Source organism: Leptonychotes weddellii, chromosome 11, assembly GCF_054177405.1.
Source record: "Leptonychotes weddellii isolate Sample4059 chromosome 11, ASM5417740v2, whole genome shotgun sequence".
In the NCBI taxonomy this organism is placed as follows: domain Eukaryota; kingdom Metazoa; phylum Chordata; class Mammalia; order Carnivora; family Phocidae; genus Leptonychotes; species Leptonychotes weddellii.
In genome coordinates, this window is record NC_138379.1 from 690,898 (window position 1) to 698,748 (window position 7,851).

At 55.8% G+C, this 7,851-nt stretch overlaps 1 protein-coding gene across 1 annotated transcript in view; it reads left to right on the top strand.

Annotated features, from left to right (window-relative positions):
• Positions 1-7,851, top strand: part of MUC5AC (mucin 5AC, oligomeric mucus/gel-forming) — a 28,178-nt gene that overhangs the window by 11,518 nt on the left and 8,809 nt on the right. The gene's annotated exons all lie outside the window — the stretch shown is intronic.

A 7,851-nucleotide genomic window follows, 5' to 3' on the forward strand; every position in this document is an offset into this window, starting at 1 on the left:
AACTCAATAATGCAGAGTCCTTAACGGACTGTACTAAGTGTTGGCAAGGCCGTGGACCAATTGGAGAGGAGGTGCCACACGCTGAATATACGGCCCCAGAATTCTACTTCTAGATATTTACCCAAACGAAATGTACAGAGAGTGTGTATGAAGAGACTTGCACAAACATGTTGATGGCAGCATTCTGGTTATTAGAAAAGACTGGAAACAACGAAACTACTCAGCAGCGGTGGTTGAAATAAACAAGCTGCGGCATCCCCAGTGGATGCCAGGCAAGAATAGCGAGAAGCCGTCCGTGGATATCGCACAACATGGGCAAATCTCAGCACATTATGTCGAGTGGCATGAATCCATTATGACTCCATGTGTATGAAATTCCAGAATGGGCAGAAATGAGGTATAACGACCAAACCCAGGCCGGTGGGTGGGGTTGACGGGAAGGGGGCTCGCACTAGCCTTTTGGGGTGATGGGAATGTTGTATGTTCATTGTGATGGTGGTTCTGACGTTTGCCCCAAATCACCGACTATTAACTTGAAATGAATCCATTTGATTGCATGGAAATTGTATCTCAATAGAGTTTATTTTTAAAATAAAGAATACATTGATTAACTGAAAAGAAACAAGGAAAGAGGAACAAGGACAAACTGAATTGGGCGGTAGTAGGCTCAGCCAAGCACACGGGAACTCGAGGAGATTGGAGACACAATAAAAACAAAACGAAGCATTTCTGAGTCGAAACAAGACTTCAGTCTTGCTCATTCAGCTAGCTGTTTGAGAACTTCTGCTTTTCATTGAGCCAAGTGCGCAGAACAGACAAAATTCTTGCTTTCATGGGGGTTAGAATTTAGCGGGATTATGGTTTGGTTATAGAATCTCAGTAATTGGTGTGTAATTGCGAAAGGGACGTAATTCTGTGGGAAAACCCATGGTGGGGAGGGAGGCCAGCCTGCAGCAGGGGACGGCCAGAGGAGGTGGCCGCAAGCAAGTGGCAGGGTAAGGACAGGGTCTTGAGATGCCGATGGCTCCAGGCGAAGCCTGTGGTGGGAGAGGGCAGGCCCCCCAAAGACTGTCCAGCAAAGGGGAAGCATAGCTCCCTATACCTTTCCTGAAAACTAAAAACACTCAAAGGCAGGCTTCAGTCGACCGAGACACAATCTCAGTGGCAAAGGCAAGAGTGGGGAAGTCATAATAACCTGCTGTGAACCCTGGAAAGATCTGGTTCAGGGGTCGTTCCGGAAAACTGTGTGTTATGGTGACAACACAGAATACAAAGATCACAAATAATTCTTGGAGGACGGATCACCAGGGGGGACCTTATTACACGATCCGGATGGGACATTTCAGAACAACCTGGAAGGAAGAAGAGCGTAGTGATTTCTCCGTGAGAACTTAGAATCGAGGGAAGATCTGCAGGAGAAAAAAGGCAAGGGACCCATGGACAAACTGCAACAGGACAGATGACCAACGAGAAAGGGCGGTGTGCGTTAAACCGAGACGACCCAGCGCTAGCACAGGCCGGCTCCCTATAGCAAGGAAGCTGGAGATCGGGCCACGAGAGAAGCACCACAGGCTGACTACCTGTTATTGACAAGAATCGCGTCCCAGGAAAGAGAAAAGTAAAGGCACGAGGTGCCCGAGGAGGACGAGCAGGTCAGCGCAGTGGCTGCAGGGTCCGTACCCGGAAACGGGGAGTTCAAACAAGAAATGAAACAGGACAGAGAGGAGCAATACCACCACACACCCCGAGCATGATCTGTGAGACAAACAGAAGGAGACGGAAGGGCGGACAGAAGGGGCCTCGGGGCCCAAAGTGCACCCCAGCGGTGAGGTCTCTGGCCTTTAGTTTTGCCTCAAGTCCTCATCTTGGAGCTTCGGAAGCGGGCAGTGTGCCAGGAGAACCTACTCGCTTGAGCCAAGGTGGTCGGGGAAGGGGCAGGCTGGTGGAACGAGCGCATTCATGAGAGAGAGAGAGAGAGAGAGAGGGAGCACGCGCCAGGGGTGGGGGCAGAGGGAGAGGGAGAAGCAGGTTCCCCAGCCCGATGCAGGGCTTGATCCCAGGACCCCGGGATCGTGACCCGAGCGGAAGGTAGACGCGTCACGGATTGAGCCCCCCAGGCGCCCCCAGAGCGGTTTTAGAGGCCAGCCCAGCAGCTGCCTGACTCCAGGAGCAGACTGTGCCCCGGCCCCCAGCAAAGGCTGAGGGTGCTAGCCTCCCACCCCTACCCGGCTGCCGGGGGGCACCCCAAGCTCCAGCTGGAGGTCCGGCAGAGTCAGGGTGGAAAGATGACCCCTTTGCCAGGGTCAGGGGAGTGGTGCCGACCCAGCCCTTCCCCTCCCAGCCAGAGGCTCATCAGTGGAAGGAAGACAAAACATCCTCTGAGGAAGGAGCTGAGATCTGTGCACCAGAAGACGGCCCCTAAAAGCTGCGAACTATATGAACTGAACTCTGACAAAACCCAAGGGAGAAATGCACAAATGGACAATTCCTGTGGAGACACCCCACGCCCCTCCCCACAGCTGATAGAACAGCTGGTCAGAAAATTAACAAGGATGTGGAGGAACTTAATCCTGTCGACCAACAAGACTGGCATTTATGGAACACGCCACCCAAGAGCAGCAGAGCATACACGCCTTTCGGGCACCCACAGGGCGTAGACCGAGATGGGCCACATCCTGGGCACAGAACAAACCTCTACGTGTCGGACATAACTGAAACCAAACTGGGCAGAGTTTGTTCTCTGATGAGAGAATTAGGAGCTGGTAATGGCAAGTTAGCCAGAAAATCTCCAAACGCTTGGAAACACACGTCTCAGTAATCCACGGGCCAAGGAGGGAGAGTCTGAGGAAGCACGGAGACGATACGCCGAGCCGCGTGGAAACGAAAGACACAGCGTGTCAGAAATTGAGGGGCAAAGCTCAGGCAGGGCTGGGGGACTTATATCGCTGGGAGGAATCGGTGTCCCTGACTTCAAGACCTACTAAGCTGCAAGGATCAAACTGTGTGGTGCTGGGAGAGGGATGGAGATGTGCGTCCATGGGCGGAACCGAGAACCCATGAACAGACTCACACCATACACCTGACTGATCTTGGCAAATGTGCCAAAGCAATTTGATGGAAGAAGGGTCGTCTTTTCAACAAGTCACTGGGGCAACCAGACCATAGCCTTCAGTGCAAAGTGCAAAATGGTGCAACTTTTGGGAAAAATAGGAGACATTCTTTGGGGTCCAGGGATGAGCCAAGCGTTCGTGGCTCTGACCCTGAGACGGAAAACACGGCAAACCGCACCGCATCCAGACGAAAGACCTTTGCTCCATGGAAGACCCAACGAGGATGAAAAGACAAGGGGCAGCCAGCAAGGAGATGTTTGCAAACCACACATTCAACAAAGGATTTGTGTCTGGAATATACGACCGACTATCAAAACTCGATGCTGAAGATCAAACGAGCCAATAACCGATGGGCAGAAGATACGAAGAGTCTGTTCACCGACGAGGATTCCAGTTGGCCGATGCGCACGAGGACAGATACTGGCCATCCCTGGCCTGGGGGCCTTGCAGATTAAACCCCAGCGGCGTGTCAGGACGCCTGGGGGCCCCGGGCGCTGGTGAGCACACGGGGAAGCGGGCGTGCTCGTTCTGCTGATGCAAACGTCCAGTGACACCCCCTCTGGGGCTCCAGTTTGGCAGGTGCTCCGGAGTCCAGAGTCACCACTGCGATGCCACCCGGCAATTACCCTCTTGGGCGTTTGTCCCAGACAAATAAACGCTCATGTTCTCAGGATGTCGGCAGCAGCTTTATTTCTGGAATATCGGGGAACGGAAGACAGCTCAGCCGCTCTTCCACAGGTGACGGGTTAGACCAGTGGCGGGCCGTCTGCACCACTGATCACTACTCCACAGCAAGAAGCTGTGAACTATCGATACACAAGACAATCTGAGGTGAATCTCCCGAGAATTACGCTGGATGAAAAAAGCCAATCCCCGAAGGTCAGAGACTATTCTTGAAACAACAAAATTATCGAACTAGAGAACGGATTTGTGGTTACCAGGGGTTACATAGATGGTGGGCGTGAGGGGGGCGGCTCCTCGCGGGGACGGCAAGCTTCCCTGTCCGGAGCGTCCATGTCCCAGCCTGGCTGAGACCCCCCACTACGGTTTTGTGACAAATTCACTCAGAATGGATCAAGGACCTCAATATAAAACCTAGAATTATAAACCTCTAGAAGAAAACAGGAGAAAATCTTGGTGGCCCCGGGTAAGGCAAGGTCTCCTAGCTGCGTCAGCAGAAGCAAGACCCGTGAAAAGAGGACTTGGTAAACAGTCTCTTCGCAGCAAAACCAGCTGCTCCTTGGCGGACCCTGTGACGAGGGTGAGGAGACCAGCGCCGACGGAAGAAAGTGTTTACAAGTCACAAATCTGGTAAAGAGCTTGGATTCGAACCTCAACAATAACAAAGCCAACAGCTCAATTTAGAACTTGGCAGAAGTTTTGATGGACAGGTCAACAGAGAAGAGGACCTCCTCCTAGAGGCTCGGGTGCGGTGGGGGTCTGTCCCCTGCTTTTTCCAGCTCCTGGAGGCGCCCGTGTTCCCTGGCTGGAGGCCTGTCCCCCATCAGCACTGCCGTTGGTGCATCTTCTCCCCCCAACTTTGCGTCCACCGCCTTCTTCTGGCTGCTTCCTTCCTCCAGTCCTCCGGCCTCCCTTTTATAAAGACCCTGGACCTCATTACATCGGGACTCCCACATCATCCAGGGTAACCCCCACTCCCATCCCAAGATCCTTAATTTAATCACACCTACGGAGTCCCTTTCACCACGTAAGGTGGCACCCACAGGTCGCGTGGATTGGGGCCTGGATGTCCAGGCCATGATCCAGCCTAAGACACACAAGAAAGTATTCCAGTGCAATCATTCTGTAACAAACTACTGGAAATTAGCTTTAAAAAACCTTCCAATATGGGGTGCCTGGGTGTCTCCGTCGGTCAAGCATCCAACGCTTGGTGTTGGCTCGTGTCATGGTCCTGGGGTCCTGGGATCGAGCCCCACTCCAGGCTCCCTGCTCCACGGGGAATCTGCTTCTCCCTCTACCCCTCCCCAACCCCACTCATGCTCTCTCTCAAATAAATAAATAAATCTTTAAAAAACAAAACCCTTCAAATACTTGGGAATAAATTGAACCAGAAATAGGCACGACCTCTACGGAAAGCCACAGGGAATTGCTGAAAGTGACCCGGAAGGAGCGCATCATGTGGACAGACTGGAGGACGAGACGCTGGTAAGACGCCGCCTCCCCTCACACTCCGTCCCCGTCCAAACCCCAGCTGCTTTTTAGGCACTGACAAGCTTGGCTAAGATTTGTGGGGCCGTGGCCACGGCATTTCCAGGAGCCACGTGGAAGGACCTCGCCACCATTCCCCGGACTTTGGTAGTCAAGACCCACGGCATTGCCACAGCCATTGAGCCGCGGGCGGGCGGGGCAGAGAGGCGCCCGGAGACAGAGCTGCGCCCACGGCCGCTCCGTCTATGCCCGACGCACCAGGGAGAGCCAGCGGCGCAGGCACCCCGCCATCGGCTTGGACACACGGGAGCCTTCTGTCCCCCGATCAGGGGCACTTGTGTCCCACAGGAAAGCCAGGGCAGGGCCCCACTCAAGGACGGAGCAGAGAGTGGGGAGCCCGAGGCTGGCTGGCAGCTCACGGAGAGGTCATCTGGGTGACATCCGTCTGCACAGGGCTGTGGCTTGTGGGGAACGGGGTGGACGCTTTGAGTGGCCCATTGTCTCTGCTGGTCAAGCCTCCTCAACTCCGGGGGCCACAGAGGCAGGGCTTCCCTGCCCCACCTGAGCCTCTGAGCCGGGCGGGGTGGGGGGGAGTCGGCAGCCCCTCAGGGCGCCCCTGGTGCCCGCCGTCCATGCCTCTGTGCCGCCTCAGCCTCCAGTCCAGGGTCAGAGGGCGTGTCTGGCCTCAGGAGAGGAGGCCGGACGGGCCCGGGGCGGCGGGGGCTCTGCTGCCCCCAGGGCTCCTGAGAGCTCCCTACTCGCCCTCCTTGCCAGGGGCCCAGGGTCTGTCGGGGAGGGTGTCAGGGTCCCCCCAGCACCTCTCCGGGGACGCCAGCACCGTGCTTCAGCTCTCTGGCTGGGGGCCGTGTTTTGGGAGGAAGGGATACCCACCTGCATCCCCGCCGTCTTCGTGGTGATTTCCTTTGGCAAATTGCCATCACCTCTTCACAAATCCCCGCACCCTGGGCCGCGAGCGTCTCTCTCCCAGGGTCACTGCCCAGCGGCTTGGGCCCCTGGTCCCTCCGGAGGGACACGGTGCTGTCCCCACCCCCCAGGGGCCAGGCCGAGGGAGGTGGGGTATGGCAGTCCAGCCACGTGCAGGCTGATGCCCTGGGGGGGAGGTGAGCCAGGGCAGGCGTGTGCAGAGCACCTGCGCCGTTTACCCACACGGAAGTCCTCCGAGATGCCAGGTGTGACTGAGCGTCGGCATGCCCGTTGCTTTGCTGAGTGGGAGCCCCAGGCAGGGTGGTTCCCCAGTGCCTCTGGGCGTTTAGCCCCCACAGCGGGCGCCCAGGCATGAGAGCTCCTGGTGCCAACACCCCGCCAGCCCTGGGAGCCTCGGGGCCCCTGCCGTGGCTCAGCCCCCACAACCATGGCCTTTGTGAACATACCCGGAGATGGGCCGGCTTATTTGTATTTTATAGGAACTTGGGAAATGGGAGGAGCAGAAGCCCCTCTGGCTGGGAGGCCTGGGCAGGGCTGTGCGGCCGGAGGACCCCTGGCGGCCACCAACAGGCTTGGAAGAGTTTGCTGCAAAATGCCTCCTTTTAGATCTGCAAATTCTACCTAAATTTATTTATGGTTATTTTCTCAAGGCAGGGGTTTTGCTTAAAATTTTTTCCAATTAAGGGGCGCCTGGGTGGCTCAGTCGTTAAGCGTCTGCCTTCGGCTCAGGTCATGATCCCAGGGTCCTGGGATCGAGCCCCGCATCGGGCTCCCTGCTCCGCAGGAAGCCTGCTTCTCCCTCTCCCACTCCCCCTGCTTGTGTTCCCTCTCTCGCTGTGTCTCTCTCTGTCAAATAAATAAATAAAATCTTTAAAAAAAAAATTTTTTTTTCCAATTAAAAATATTGTGGTGGGCGCCTGGGTGGCTCAGTGGTTAAGCGTCTGCCTTGGCTCAGGTCATGATCCCAGGGTCCTGGGATTGAGTCCCACATCGGGCTCCCTGCTTGGCAGGAAGCCTGCTTCTCCCTCTCCCACTCCCCCTGCTTGTGTTCCCTCTCTCACTGTCAAATAAATAAATAAAATCTTAAAAAAAATAAGAAAATAAATTGTGGTGAAATACACATAACTAAATGTACTGTCTTCACTGTCTCTAAGCCCACAGCTCAGGGGCACTAAGCACATTCCCACTGTTGTGCAGCCGTCCCCACCACCTGTCCCCAGAACTTTCCATCTTCCCAAACTGAGACTCTGTCCCTGAGTCACCGACCCCCATCCCTCCCCTGGCACCCACCGTCCACTCTCTGTCCCCGAGTCACCGACCCCCATCCCTCCCCTGACCCCGGTGCCCACCATCCACTCTCTGTCCCCCTGAGTCACCGACCCCCACCCCTCCCCTGGCGCCCACCGTCCACTCTCTGTCCCCCTGAGTCACCGACCCCCGCCCCTCCCCCGGCGCCCACCGTCCACTCTGTTCCCTGTGAATCTGGAGACTCTAAGGACCTCATGTGGGGGGAATCCTGCAGTACTTGTCCCTCTGTGTCTGGCCTATCTCACTCAGCATCACGTCCCCCAGGTCCATCCACGCTCTGGCAGGTGTCAGCGTGTCCCTCCGTGTTCAGGCTGAGTGA